Source organism: Rhinoderma darwinii, chromosome 1 (genome assembly GCF_050947455.1).
Source record: "Rhinoderma darwinii isolate aRhiDar2 chromosome 1, aRhiDar2.hap1, whole genome shotgun sequence".
NCBI classification, from domain to species: Eukaryota; Metazoa; Chordata; class Amphibia; order Anura; family Rhinodermatidae; genus Rhinoderma; species Rhinoderma darwinii.
Window position 1 is genome coordinate 565,603,520 of NC_134687.1, and position 16,277 is coordinate 565,619,796.

A 16,277-nucleotide genomic window follows, 5' to 3' on the forward strand; every position below is an offset into this window, starting at 1 on the left:
TATCATCCAGGTAAATAATTTTGTCATACGTTAACCATATATATAATGTGTATATATATATATATATATATATATATATATATATATATACACACACACCGTATTTTTCGAACTATAGGACGCGCTGGACCACAAGACGCACGCGCACTCATAATTTGAAGCTCAAAAGAGGAGAGAAAGTTGTTTTTTTTACTGTGCTGTGTGTATAAATGTCTGTGTTATTTGCTCACCGAATAGTCAGATTTTTAAAGAATTTTGTGTGTAAGATGTGACTGTTCAGTGTGCAGATAACAGAGATAAAAATGTTTTTACACACAGCGCAGGACATGCTGCTTCTATAATACTGCACAGCAAGGACATTTGAATCAGAGCTCAGTCTCCTGCTTCTTCATACACTGGCAGATGTTTGCATTCGAACTATAAGAAGCAGCACAATATTACAGCATAGTTTTAGGACATAAAGTGCATCTTATAGTTAGAAAAATACGGCACAGGCCCTATTAGTTTTTTCACATTTTGTTATGTTGAGGTCTTGTGCTAAAATAAAATAAAAAAATCACGTTTTCCCCATCATTTTGCACTTAATACCCCATAATGACAAAGTGAAAACAGAATGTTAGTAATCTTTGCTAAATTATTGAAAAGGAAAAACTTAAATATTGCTCTGGCATAAGTATTAAGACCCTTTACTCAGTACTTAGTTGAAGCACCTTTGGCAGAGATAACAGCCTCCACTCTTCTTGGGTATGATGCCACAAGGTTTGCACACCTGGATTTGTGGATTCTCTGCCATTCTACTTTGCAGATCCTCGCAAGCTCTGTCAGGTTGTATGGGGACCGGCGATGGGCAGCAATTTTCAGGTCTCTCCAGAGATGTTCGATTGGGTTCAAGTCAGGGCTCCGGCTGGGACACTCAAGGACATTCACAGAGTTGTCCCTAAGCCACTCCTGTGTTGTCTTGGCTGTGTGATTAGGGTCATTGTCTTGTTGGAAGGTGAACCTTTAGCCCAGAACACTTCGGATCAGGTTTTAATTAGGAATATGTCTGTACTTTGCTCCATTCATCTTTCCCTAACCCTGACCAGTCTCCCTGTCCCAGCTGCTGAAAACACCCCCACGGCATGATGCAGCCACCACTATGCTTTACTTTAGGAATGGTATTGGGGAGGTGATGAGCTGTGCCTGGTTTCCTCCAGACATGATGCTTAGAATTGAGGCCAAAAAGTTCAATCTTGGTTTCATCACACCACAGAATCTTGTTTCTCACAGTCTGAGAGTCCTTTTTTGCAAAGACCAGGCGGGCTTTCATGTGTCTTTTACTTTTCTCAGTGTTCCATCTGTTGACCACGTCAAAAGGAAATGGGAGATGGAATCCAAGCGAGCTATCACTGTATATTTACATCTAGTCACCTTGGGGGAATACTTCAAGGTGGACCGTATCCCACGTGGTATGAGATCAAGTTTAACGCCTAACTTGTTTCCAAACAACTCAGAATTCTGTCATCGCTTCTGTCAAATTTCAAACAGGTACGCTCGTGATATCATTCTGTTGAATGTGGAATTCCTACAGGTTGAATTGCAGAGTGTGAACGCTCGCATACAGGATCTTGAGGGATCACTCATGGCTTTGTTACCTGTTGATGAGTTACAGAAATACAAGAAAAGTGCCAAGGAGTCCTTTGATAAATTTAGGATACTGCTGGAGAATACCAAACGTCAAAAATGGGTACGTGATGTCGAGGATTACATGGATGGCCGCATTTACAATTGGCAAAAAGAACCCCATATCGTTAAAGGAGTTGCACATGGCAAGGGTACAGTGAACAACAAGAGACGTCTGCAATCTACAGTGAATGTCCCCACAGATCTCTCTGATCCCGCTTTTTTAGGGGGGGACTTTCGACGCCCTAGGCGTGGAGGCCGCAAACACAGAAGGCAGTTTAAACCCAAGACCGGAGAGAACCAGACGAGATTGGCAAGCAACACGAGGCAAAGAGAGGAAAAACAACTAGAGCAATTGGCGGTAAATATATCCTCACGTCCTTTATCCGACACCCAATTGAAATTACTGAATAAGGGACTTTCATTCTGTCCGGCCTCTAAAGTCGACTGGTTCCAACTAGAATTAGACCTACATTCTTTTTTTCGCAGGATAAAATTAAAAAAGTTTTTTTGTGATCACATTGTGGGTCAAGATAATAGAGGGTCCTGTGAATTTGCTCTCAGCAAAGTAGGTCTATTCAAAAAATCAGGGTGGCAGCTGCATATTAGTGACCCGATTATAGAGGCTTTTATCAGTATTGTCAAAGAAAAGGTATGTCGGCTAAGAGAAGAAATTGGGGATACATCTTTATAACATCACAATTTAACTAGTGGGGAGTTGATTGCTCTAAAAGGATTAGCTGGTTATGTGTCCCTGACGATCAAGCCAGCCGACAAAGGGGGAGCCTTGGTCGTCATGGACACATCGCTATATCTTGAGGAAATTAGTAGTCAAGTCAACGACACTAATGTCTATGCCAAGTTTAGAATCCAGCGCAAGATTACTTGTATCTTTCAGAATGCGTTAGCTGGGGGTATCATTGATAAAGATTTGTTTGATTTTCATGTTGTTACACATCCAGTTACCCCTGTGATATACTGCCTCCCTAAGATACATAAATGTTTACATAGACCGCCGGGACGCCCTATTGTGTCTGGGAGGGACTCTATTTTTAATCCTATAGCAGTATTTCTTGACAAAACACTGAGGGACTTTGCCATTTCTGCAACATCTTACATTCAAGACACCACAAATTTTCTGGTTAAATTAACAAATGTAACCTTGACTGGAGATATTATCTTAGCGTCTTTTGACGTTTGCAGTCTTTACACGTCTATCAATCACGATAGAGGACTTAATGTAGTGAGGGAAGCCTTGGACACATCTGAATACTCTGAAGCTGGTACATTATTCCTAATGGATCTGTTGGAATTAATACTTACAGAGAATTATTTTCTGTTCGTTGATTCCTTCTACATTCAAAAAAGAGGCACGGCCATGGGCTCGAATGTGGCTCCTACTTACGCCAACATGTTCATGGCGGCCCTTGAAGAGCGTCACGTCTGTGTATCCCACCACTTCAGGCATGTACTGAGGTGGTGGCGATACATAGATGATGTGTTTGTTATTTGGACCGGCACTGGGTCACAGCTAGAGGAATTTTTTGAGTTCCTCAACTCTATTGATGAGGACATTAAATTTACAATGGAGTTCTCTACCACACATTTGAATTTTTTGGATACTATGGTATATAGGGTTGATGATAAACTAGTCACTGACCTATATCATAAAACCACAGATCGCAACAGTTTGTTACGATTTGACAGTCAGCATCCCCGATGGATGATAGAATCTTTACCTTTCAGTCAAATGTTGAGGGTTAAACGCATTGTGACAGAACCTCAACATCTCACATCTTTAGAAATCCCCCTATGATGGCTTTCAGGCGTCAAAAAAATCTTAGGGATCAATTGGTACACGCGGACGTGGGGTCTTCACAATTGAGTCGCCAATTAACTTTGGCCCAAAAAAAATTGGGATGCTTCCCATATTTGAATTGTGTGAATTGCAACATCATGGTGAAGGGCAATATATTTAGACACCCGACGAATGGGAAAATATTCCATATTAAACAATTTCTAACTTGTGCATCAACATTTGTTGTATATGTACTGCAGTGTCCATGTAAGTTGCTATACGTGGGTGAAACCACATAGGAATGCCGCTTACGTATTAATAAGCATAAATCCACTATTAAAACCAACAAACTGGATCTTCCAGTCCCAGCACATTTTTCTTTAGCGGGACACAGGGTCAGCGATCTGAGATTTTGGATCGTTGACCATGTGCCCTACATAGGAGGGGCGGCGATAGAATTGCCAAATTAAAACGTAAATAACTGGAGTGGATTCATAGATTGGATTCTTTACATCCAAGGGGGTTGAATGTTGACTTTAAAGTTGGGGTGGTTCTCAACTAAATGGGTACAGTGATTGTGTTTTTTCTCTGTTGGGCCATGCATGGTCTCTGACTGTCGTCCATTATTATACATGTATCTGTGAACACATTCAATATGACGACATTGTCATCGCAATATAAAATAATTAATTTTGTTTTTATCAATATATTCATACATTTTCAAATTTTTGTCATTTTTTCAGATTCCGATATTGGGCTTGATTCTTTCCTCTGGGTTCTGGAGTCCTTATAGAACTGTTTTCATCATCCATATGCGACCATTTACATCTGGTCAATTTGGTCCGTTTTTTTGTTTCAATAAAGGGGGCAGTATAATATATAATAGCCATTACAGCAGTGGGCTTATATTATATTTAGGGGAATATCCACATGTTTACGCACATTATGACATTATCATATATTTTATTTTATACCTTGAGGCGTTACACCTCCAATACTTATACATTTAGATGGATATATATTCATTGCATATATATAATAACATTACACAGTAAAAGCACTTATTTTAGACAATGTGTCTTCTGCGGATTAACTCCCCTGTTCAAACATTTTCGGACTATTTATCCGGATGCATACCTATTAAATATATACAACTAACAATATATGGCCATATCATTAATCCCATACTAAGTGTTCATTGCTGATATAATCCTCTGTTTGAAACATTTTTTGACCTGTTGTTCCATTTTAGTTTCGTTCCTGGATGTGATATCTTCTTCCAGTCAGTAAAATGGCTGCCGCGTACTGGAATTCATACTGCGCATGCGCAAAATTAAGATAGCAAATTTTGGCCAAGATGGCCGCCGCACTATCGGGTGCGCATGCGCGGGAATAGCCACCCGCGATCTCGCGGGATCTCGCTATGCATTGCAAGCAGTAATGATAGTCTCATTACACAGGTGTGCAATACATTTGTACACATACTGGACAGCTGAGACCTAGAGGAACGAACCCTTCTTTCGGTTTTCTGTTATTGACAACTTTGAATGTTTTTATTATGTACATCTGGGTGAGTCATTATGTCATTAACACTTTAATGTACCTAGGACTGTCTTTTTTCTGTACTAGTCCCTTATTTATCACTTTGTATATTCACATGTACACTGGCATTCATATTTATCTTTCAATATTGTATTCTGTTTTTGTATTATCAATTTTATATTGAATTTTGTCTTAATCACTGTTTAATTTCAATTGGGCTTTGCAAGCCTTTATATACTTATGACTTGATGTGTGTTTTTATGCTTGAAAAAAGTCCAGTTGGACTGAAACGTCGCATGGGTGAATAAATAGCTCTTGCTCTTTTTGGAAGTGCTGCCTCTGTCCATTCTTTGTCTGCTTGATATCCAGGACCGCGGACCAGGTCTATTTGAGGCGTGCACCCACTTGCAGTCCAGTGCTGTGGAATCTTTTCATTTTGTTTTACTGTGGAGAGGCTTTTTTCTGGCCACTCTGTCATAAAGCCCAGGTTGGTGGAGTGCTGTGGAAAGTTTCTTTCATCTGCACACAGGATCTTTGGAGCTCAGCCAGAGTGACCATTGGGTTCTTCGTCACCTCTCTTACCAAGGCTCTTTTCCCCCTTACTATTTAGTTTGGTGGGCTGGCCAGCTCTAGGAAGTTCTTCTATTTAAGAATTATGGATGCCACTGTGCTCTTGGAAACTTTCAGTGCAGAAAAAATATTTCTGTACCCTTCTCCAGACCTTTGCCTCCACACAATCCTGTCTCTGAGTTCAACAGCGAGTTTTTTTTTCCTCCTCATGGCTTGGTTTTTGATATGCATTGTCAGCTGTAAAACCTTATATAGACAAGGGTGTCTTTCCAAATCATGTCCAATCAAATGAATTTACAACAGGTGGACTCCAATCAAGGTGTAGAAACATTTCAAAGATGATCAAGAGAAATGGGAGGCCCACAGAGCAAAATTTCAAGTGTCACAGCAAAGGGTTTGAATACTTATGTCCATGCCAAATTAGTTTTTCACTTTTAATAAATTTTCAAAAAATGCTAACATTCTGTTTTCACTTTGTCATTATGGGGTATTGAGTGCAGAATGATGAGGGAAAACGTTGATTTTTTTTTTATTTTAGCACAATGCCTCAACATAACAAAATTTGAAATAAGTGAAAGGGTCCTAAGACTTTCCGAATGCACCGTATATACACTCCCCAACATTGTAATTGCAACATCAAGAAGGAAAAGTTTTGGAATTGTGAAAATCACAGGATCGATAGACATGTTAATGATATGCAAATGATAAAAAATGGAAATAAAATATTCTAAACATCTTGATTTATTGAGTATCAAGTATGGGCGCCATATTCAGAAATACACGACACTTACACGCCTTGGCATGCTATCTATGAGGTTATTAATGGTTGTCTGAGGAATATTATGCCACGCTAAATGCACTCGGTGACGCAAATCATCAAGATTTCTCAACTGACAGCTTCCTTTGCAATTTCCGACCAATGATGTCCCAGATGTGATTGATTGGAGACAAGTCCGGAGACACTGGGAGACAAGTCCAGAGTAGCACAAAAGAAATGCAAACTGGCTTTGTCCTGTTGAAAAACAGCTTCTGGGACACTTTGGAGAAATGGCCGTACCACTGGTTCTACAACCAAATCAATGTAACACGGAGCTGTTAGTGTACCTGAAAAGAAGACTAGAGGGCTCCGGCTACTGTACATTATGCCACCCAACACCATAATCCTGGGAGTAGGACCGGTGTGATGTTCCCTTTTGAAGGCCTCTTCATGGTGCTGTCCACGTGGTCTCCAGACTAATCTCCGGCTATCATTGCGTCCGAGACAAAAGAGGGACTTATTGCTGAAGGGGATAGACCTCCATTCCATCCTCCACTGCCATCTTGCTGTGCACCATGATAACCTTTGAGAGCGGTGGCATGTGGTCAATGAAACACCTGTAGCTGGATGTCTGGCTCGTAGCCAAATGTCATGTAAACGCTTTCTGATGGTTTGTGTCGACACTGGTTGCCACCCAAGGATTGGGATGTGACGTCCAATTTCACTTGCAGTACAGAATGGATCACTACACGCCCTTCTTTCAATCAGGCGATCCGTCCATGCAGAGGTTCGCCTCAGCATAACTCTTACTGTCATTCCCGTTCATTATTCTACCAACCTCTGGGACACGCAACGTTGAACAGTGCTGACATCTTGGCCTAGGCACGTACAGATGTAGCCGTCTTTACCTTCACTTTTAACGCATTCAATAAACAGTGGCCTTTATCTTGACTTTTTCAATGACTTTTCATTGGCTTTTGTTGTGTGATATCACGCTGCAGCTAGTTATCAGAATCAAGTTAAAGATGGCTACATCCGTAGCGATCTGCTGGAGTGATAAGCCACGGTCTCTCAGTCCAAGGATTCTGTCCCTCTCAGTTTGCAAAAAGTGGTGATAACTGGCACGTAGACGAATAGGAAGCATCACACAATCTTCGCACACCACTTGATCTGATTTTTGGGGTTTCATGGGCTAAAAAACTTTGCTTTCAATCTGACTTTTATGCCCCTCCAACATGCCACAAATAGGAGCTCGGTGCTTGAAAATTTGATCATTTGCAAATCTTAGCGATTCCTGCTACTACCTCGATTTGCATAACCTTACGGCTTGCCCTTCTGGGTGTTGGTTGCAATTTCAATGTTGCGGAGTGGATATATACATTGTTCAGATAAAAAACAGGAGCAAGTGCATGATTACAGTGCCGTGGGTTAAATACAGTGCCCAGATAAAGAACACTGCACAGCACATACATACCATTCCCAGTGCATACATACAGTTCCCAGAGTATACATACAGTACCCAGTGAATATATACCGGGCTCAATTAAAACATAGTACCCAGTGCATACTGTTGAGATTAAATACAGTGTCGATTGAAGACATACTGTTAACATATAAAATACAATTCCCAGTGCATACAATTAGTGCCCAGAGTGTTGACTCTGCAGAACAAACAATAATAATTATGTGGGCAATTACTTTCCTGGGCCCCAGGTGACTTGCAGGAGAGGGGCAGTTACCGGAGGGGTAGAACCCTGATGAGAGAAGTCTTCTCTGTTCAGTTCTCTTGAAATAGCCCATGACAGAGGAAGACTGGAATCCCACTTAGGAAATTGTGACTGCCTTGGAAAGACACAGTTGGCAAATATTCCTGCACAGGCTTCCACTGTGACTCAGTAGAGGATAGCAGAGGATCTCCTAAATTGTATCTTTTATATAAGTACATTTTTAGATGCAAGAAGAGCTCCATGACTCTGTCCAAATATAGAATTTTTAGGGTTTACTTGATTATATAATTATATTGATGTATTTATTTATAATGAAATTGATATCTACACCGTGTTCCAAATTATTATGCACATTGGATTTAAAGAGGCTCTGTCACCAGATTTTGCAGCCCCTATCTGCTATTGCAGCAGATCGGCGCTGCAATGTAGATTACAGTAACGTTTTTATTTTTAAAAAACGAGCATTTTTGGCCAAGTTATGACCATTTTCGTATTTATGCAAATGAGGCTTGCAAAAGTACAACTGGGCGTGTTGAAAAGTAAAAGTACAACTGGGCGTGTATTATGTGCGTACATCGGGGCGTTTTTAATACTTTTACTAGCTGGGCTTTCTGACGAGAAGTATCATCCACTTCTCTTCAGAACGCCCAGCTTCTGGCAGTGCAGATCTGTGACGTCACTCACAGGTCCTGCATCGTGTCGGCACCAGAGGCTACAGTTGATTCTGCAGCAGCATCAGCAGGTAAGTAGCTACATTGACTTACCTGCAAACGCCAATGCTGCTGCAGAATCATCTGTAGCCTCTGGTGCCGGTGTCCTCGCTCGTCTGACACGATGCAGGACCTGTGAGTGACGTCACAGCGTGATCTCTGGAGAACACGGCTGTGTCTGCACTGCCAGAAGCTGGGCGTTGTGAAGAGAAGTGGATGATACTTCTATACACAACGCCCAGCTAGTAAAGTAGTAAACACGCCCCGATGTACGCACATAATACACGCCCAGTTGTACTTTTACTTTTCAACACGCCCAGTTGTACTTTTGCAAGCCTCATTTGCATAAATACGAAAATGGTCATAACTTGGCCAAAAATGCTAGTTTTTTAAAAATAAAAACGTTACTGTAATCTACATTGCAGCGCCTATCTGCTGCAATAGCAGATAGGGGCTGCAAAATCTGGTGACAGAGCCTCTTTAAGTGTCAGAAACATTTAATTATTAGTTTTTCAATTAAACTCATGGATGGTATTGTGTCTTAGGGCTCTTTGGATCATTGTAATCAATCTTAGACACCTGTGATAATTAGTTTGCCAGGTGTGCCCAATCAAAGGAAAACTACTTAAGAAGGACGTTCCACATTATTAAGCAGGCCACAGGTTTCAAGCAATATGGGAAAGAAAAAGGATCTATTTGCTGCCGAAAAGCGTGAAATAGTGCAATACCTTGGACAAGGTATGAAAACATTGGATATTTCAAGAAAACTTAAGCGTGATCATCGTACTGTAAAACGATTTGTGACTGATTCAGAGCACAGACGGGTTCGTTCAGATAAAGGCATAATGAGGAAGGTTTCTGCCAGACAAATTAATAGGATTAGGAGAGCAGCTGCTAAAATGCAATTGCAAAGCAGCAAACAGGTATTTGAATCCGCTGGTGCCTCTGGAGTCCCGCGAACCTCAAGGTGTAGGATCCTCCAGAGGTTTGCAAGTGTGCATAAAGCTATTATTTGGTCACCCCTAAACAATGCTCACAAGCAGAAACGGTTGCAGTGGGCTCAGAAATACATTAAGACTAATTTTCAAACCGTGTTGTTTACTGATGAGTGCCGTGCAACCCTGGATGGTCCAGATGGATGGAGTAGTGGATGGTTGGTGAATGGCCACCATGTCCCAACAAGGCTGCGACGTCAGCAAGGAGGTGGCGGAGTCATGTTTTGGGCTGGAATCATGGGGAGAGAGCTGGTAGGCCCCTTTAGGGTCCCTGACAGTGTGAAAATGACCTCTGCAAAGTACGTAGCGTTTATGACTGACCACTTTCTTCCGTGGTACAAAAAGAAGGACCGTGCCTTCAGTAGCAAAATTATCTTCATGCATGACAATGCACCATCTCATGCTGCAAAGAATACCTCTGTGCCATTGGCTGCTATGGGCATAAAAGGAGAGAAACTTATGGTGTGGCCCCCATTTTCACCTGACCTCAACCCTATTGAGAACCTTTGGAGCATCCTCAAGCAAAATATCTATGAGGGTGGGAGGCAGTTCAAATCAAAACAGAAGCTCTGGGAGGCTATTCTGACATCCTGCAAAGATATTCAAGCAGAAACTGTCCAAATACTCACAAATTCAATGGATGCAATCATTGTGAAGGTGATATCAAAGAAGGGGTCCTATGTTAAGATGTAACTTGGCCTGCTAATTTTTTTTTTTATTGAAAAAGCTTTTGATTTCTGTAAATATGACCTCCTGGTGCTGCAAATTCAACAAATTACCATTTTAGTGCTCTTTACAACCTTTAAAATGTTTTGATCACTGTTGTGCATAATAATTTGAAACAACGCTCAGACAAGGAGTGAAAGGGCAGGGCCTTTTTTTAAAGTCCAGTGTGATCTGGGAGTAATTAGTCAATTCGTAACATGTGTGCTCGCTGGTCCTTTAAGGCCGGGAATGAGCTTGTGCGTGCACCATAGTGGTCACAGCAGGACTGGACGTCCGCATGTGCTGGCATCCTTGGGGAGGAAGACGTTGGCAAGATGAAATAGGTCGGCGGTCAGTGACTGTGGTCGTTACAGTACCCCCCCTACAGCCCCTCGACTTGGGTCCAGAGCAAGATAGGAATTTCTTAATGAGGGCTGGGGCATTGAGGTTCTCCTCTGGCTCCCAGGACCTTTCCTCAGGACCAAACCCTCTCCAGTCCACCAAATAAAAAGTCCTTCCTCTTACCCTCTTGCAATCCAGGATCTCCTTCACCTTAAACACATAAGATGAACCGCTGGGAGCAACTGGGGTGGTTCAGGACCACCGGTTTCAGGAGGGACACATGAAAGGAGTTGGTAATTCTGAGGGTAGGAGGCAGCCGAAGCTTATAGGAGACAGGGTTTATCTGTTGTAGCTTCTCAAAGGGTCCAAGGAACCTGGGAGCAAACTTGTATAAAGGCATCTTCAGACAGATATTCCATGAGGACAGCCAGACTTTGGTACCTGGAAGATACTGATACTCTCTTCTTTTAATATCCGCTTTTAGCTTCATGCGATAAACTGCTAGCAGAATAGAGAACCGGGTCTATTGCCAGATTTGCAGAAAGTCCCCAAATGCAGAGTCAGCAGTGGGTACCTGAGATGTAGCAGATACAGGAAGAGGGATTCTAGGATGTTTGCAGCGTCCATGGCCACTGGCCGTCGGGTTTACTCACCTCCCGACGGCGGCAGCCATGGATCCGTGAGCGCTGGTCCCCATCTCCTTCCTAGGAGGCACCAGCGCTCACTTCCGCTCTGTTCTGCTGTGTCCCGTAGGGTGCGCACACTCGCTCGTGCCCGGCCTTAAAGGGCTAGCACGCGCACATCAGGAAATTATCATCATCAACGGCTCATGATTTCCTGGTCTATAAGAAGGCCCCAGCCCTTCTGATCCTTGCCTGATCATTGTTAGTTTATCCCAGTCTGTCTAGCAAATGGTCCCTTAGTGTTTCCTGTTCCAGTTGTTACCCGTGCCCTGTTACCTGTTCCTGTATGCCGTACTGTTCTTGTTCCTGTGCCTACCAGTGTTGGAGTCGTGTCTACTGCACCTGCTGTCGTTTGCCACGTCCCATGTCTTCTGCCACGTCCAGTGTCTTCTGCCATGTCCAGTGTCTTCTGCCACGTCCAGTGTCTTCTGCCACATCGGATACTGCCTGCCACATCTGGCGCTGCCTGCTGCACCGGCCTCCATCTGTGCTGAAGCCATAGCCACTGTCTGGACTAGTTCAGGTACCCAAGCGTTACTATCTACTATTGACTTTCATATAGACTGTGACCTGGTCAGCTGCCTCTCCGCTATGTAGAATGGTGGACTCACTTGTATGATTATTGTATGAGAACTCAGTCCATGGAAGAAAATGTACCCAGTCATCCTGCATGGAGATGAAGTGGCGGAGATAATTCTCCATGATCTGGTTAATCCTCTCGACTTGACTATTGGACTGGGGATGGTAGGCTGAGGAAAAGTCCAATTTCACATTCAGGAGTTTACAGAGGGCTCTCCAGAATTTCGAGGTGAACTGAACCCCCCGATCAGACACGATGTGAAGAGGCAAGCCGTGCAGGCGGAAGATATGCTGGATGAAAAGATTAGCCAGTCGAGGAGCAGAAGGTAGGCCAGTCAGCAGAAGAAAATGAGCCAGCTTGGAGAACCAATCCACCACCACCCAGACCGTACTGCATCCCGCTGAGGGAGGAAGGTTAGTGACAAAGTCCATTGCAATATGCTGCCAGGGGACGTTGGGCACATGCAGAAGTTGGAACAGAGCGGCAGGCTTGAAGTGTGCAACCTTGTTAGAAGCACACACAGTGCAGGAAGAGACAAAGTCCCCAACATGCTTGGGCAGCATGGGCCACCAGAAATGACAAATTATCAGGTCTCGAGTCTTACAAACACCCACGTGTCCAGCCAGTTTGGAGCAGTGTCCCCAGCGAAGGATTCTCCTCCTATCTGCCAAAAGTCCTCCCCAGAGGGATGTCTCTAAGGCCTCATGCACACGACCGTGGTGTTTTTCTGGTCCGCAAATTCCAGGACCGTGTTCCGTGGAATGTCATCCGCAGTTCATCCGTATGTAATCCGCAGTTCATCCGTATGTAATCCGCAAAAATGCGGATGAAAAAAAAAAAAAAAAAAAAGGACTTTTAAACAGGATGCCAAAAGCTTGGTCAAACCCCCTTTAGAAGGTCACATGATCCGCAAATCCGCAAACTGCGGATGACACACGGCGGTGTATCCGCAATTTCCACGGGCCCATTGACTTCTATTGGCATGTCCGCACCGCATTTGCGGCCCATAATAAGACATGTCCGGAGTTTCTGCGGCACGGATGTGCGGACATGCGGAGAGCCGTGAAAACACGGATAGTGGGTATGGCCACATAGAAATGAATGGGTCCGCAATTAACCCGTGGATTTGCGGTTGAATTGCGGACGCAAAAACACGGTCGTGTGCATGAGGCCTAACTTGCAGAGGATTAGCCGTATTAATGCAGGCCGGATCTATGATACATTGTGGGGACTCCACAAAGTCCTGTGTTTCAAACAACCTGGATAGGGCATCGGCCCTCACATTTTTGTCAGCAGGACGGTAGAGGAGCACAAATTGAAAATGGGTGAAGAACAGTGACCACCTGGCTTGAAGGGGGTTTAGCCGTTGAGTCGACTGGAGATAAGTGTGGTTCTTGTGGTCGGTGTATACCAGGATGGGATGAGCTGCACCCTCAAGCAGATGTCTCCACTCCTCCATAGCCAATTTGATGGCCAATAACTCCTGATCCCCAATAGAGTAATTGCACTCAGCGGAGGAAAAATATCTTGAATAATAGCCACACACCAGTGCCTTTTCTTTGAAGCTTCTATGCAACAGAAGTGTACTTGCACCAACAGAGGAAGCGTTCACCTCCAATGAGAACTGTCGAGAGACGTCAGGATGATGGAGGATTGAGGCTGAGGTAAACGCACTCTTGAGGCTACTAAAGGCAGATTCTGCCTCTGGAGTCCACACCTTTGCGTTGACATCCTTTTTGGTAAGGGTAGAGATGGGAGCCGTCAGTGATGAAAAGTTTGGGATAAACTGCCGGTAGAAGTTGGCGAATCCCAAAAAACGCTGTATGGACCGCAGGCCCTGAGGACATGGCCATTCCAGGACGTACTTTACCTTCTCAGGGTCCATCTTGAAACCTTGATCCGAGATAATGTAGCCCAGGAAGGGCAGAGAATTTTTTTCAAAAACTCACTTCTGCAGCTTGGCATACAGACGATTCTCCCTTAATCGCAGTAGAACTTGGCGAACATGCCTCTGATAAGTCGTCGGATCTGGAGAGAAAATCAAAATATCATTGAGATAGACCACAACACAGACATAAAGGAGATGTCGGAAGATATCATTGACGAATTCCTGGAAGACCGCTGGAGCGTTTTATAGACCGAAGGGCATCACCAGGTATTCGTAGTGCCCGTCTCGAGTTTTGAATGCCGTCTTCCACTCATCACCTTGATGGATTCGGATCAAATTGTAAGCCCCATGCAAGTCTAGCTTTGAAAAAATCCTGGCTTCTAGTATACGGTCAAACAGTTCGGATATTAGTGGTAACGGGTATTTATTCTTGACCATGATCGGGTTGAAACCACGGTAGTCAATGCAGTGTGGAAGAGATCCGTCTTTCTTCTTAACGAAGAAGAACCCGGCCCCGGCCGGGGAGGAAGACTTTCGTACGAAACCCCTCTCCAGATTCTCCTTGATGTAGGCCGACATGGATTGAGTCTCTGGCAAGGAGAGAGGATATACCCGTCCATAGAGCGGAGAAGCATTTGGAACCAGTTCAATCGCGCAGCCATAAGACCGGTGTGGGGGAAGCATCTCAGCCTCCTTTTTTGCTAAAGACGTCTGCAAATTGAGAAAAATTACTAGGCAATCCTGCTAATGACTAAGGCAGAGAAGGCTGGATGGGTTGGATCTGTAACAGGCGGCGGAGGAGACATTTTGGACACAATTGGAGAACTTTTCCGGAACTCCAATCCAGGACAGGAGCATGCAACCGGAGCCAAGGCAGGCCCAGTAGACCCGGATTGACGGCTTTAGGCTTCAGTATGAAGGGATCCAACTTGGAGCATTAGTGGCTTGGTCTCAGACACGATTGGATCGGGCAAAGGAAGACCATTCACTGAGGCAACAGCCAAAGACGTCTCCAGAGGAACAGTGGGTAACTGGAGAAGATCCACTAAGTCTTGCTGGATGAAGTTTGCTGCGGATCCTGAGTCCAAATAGGCAGAGACCAGGTACGTCTTCTCGCCGGACACTGTGGTCACAGGAATAGTCAGCTTGGACGAGGATTTTTTATTAGGTGCCGTTCCGCCTAGGGTTGTCTCTCTGACCAACCCTAGGCACTGGAGTTCCTTTGGCTTCTGGGGACACAAACGCACAACATGGCCACTGAGGCCGCAATACAGGCAAAGTCACTTCTGGGTAGACAATTTTACCCAGTTCACCTGCATAGGCTCCTCTGGTGGAACAACTGATGAGGATTGTAGGGATTGCTGGAAAGGAGCTAGCCTATGAAATCCTCTCTCCCGGCAAATCTCTTGGGAACGCTCCCGGATTCTCATCTCAACCTGTGTGGCTAGTAGACTGAGATCGTCCAGGGTAGGTGGCAGATCGCGAGCGGCAAGCTCGACTTTAATCCCAGATGACTGTCCCTGCCAGAATGTAGTCCTCATTGTTCCAGGTTAGTTCTGCAGCCAGGATACGGAACTGAATGGCATACTCGCCCACAGAGATTTTGCCCTGGTGTAGGGTCAGCAGGGATGCAGCAGCAGAAGAAACTCTCCCAGGTTCTTCAAACATAGAACGGAAAGTCTGTAAAAAAAATACTGCAAGTCACGAGTCTCTGGTCCCTGATGTCCCCAAAGGGGGTTAGCCCATGCCAGGGCCCTGCCAGTAAGGAAAGAGATTATGAAGGTGATCCTTGCGTCATCAGAGGGGAAGGCCTTTGCATGTAGTCTGAAGTGGATCTGGCACTGGTTCAGAAATCCTCTACAGGACCTCTTGTCTCTGTCATAGCGAGGAGGTAGCGGCAGGAAGCATCGGGGGTCTGTACTGGTACTGACAGGAGGTGTAGCAGGAGGAACAGCAGGAATAGTGGCAGTGACAACTGCGACTTGCGCATGCAGCCGATGTGCAATGGTGTTCACCGCCAGGAGGAGTTGGTCTTGTCGTGACTGAAGGTCTTTCATGTCTGCCTGCATGGCTTGTGACGCCGTCAAGGTCTTGGGTCGACCGCAGAGTCCATGATCTGAGCATACTGTTATGATCTAGGGGTATGTGGACCCACTAGGCCGCTCCGACGTAGCGGAGAGGCAGCTGGCCAAGTTACAGTCAATGCACAAGTCTATACAAGTCATACGTAGCATGAAAGTACCTGAGATAGTCCAGGCAATTGGCAGGGGCTTTAGCAAAGGTGGAGGTGGATGTTTCAGGTTGCGCCAGACGTGGCA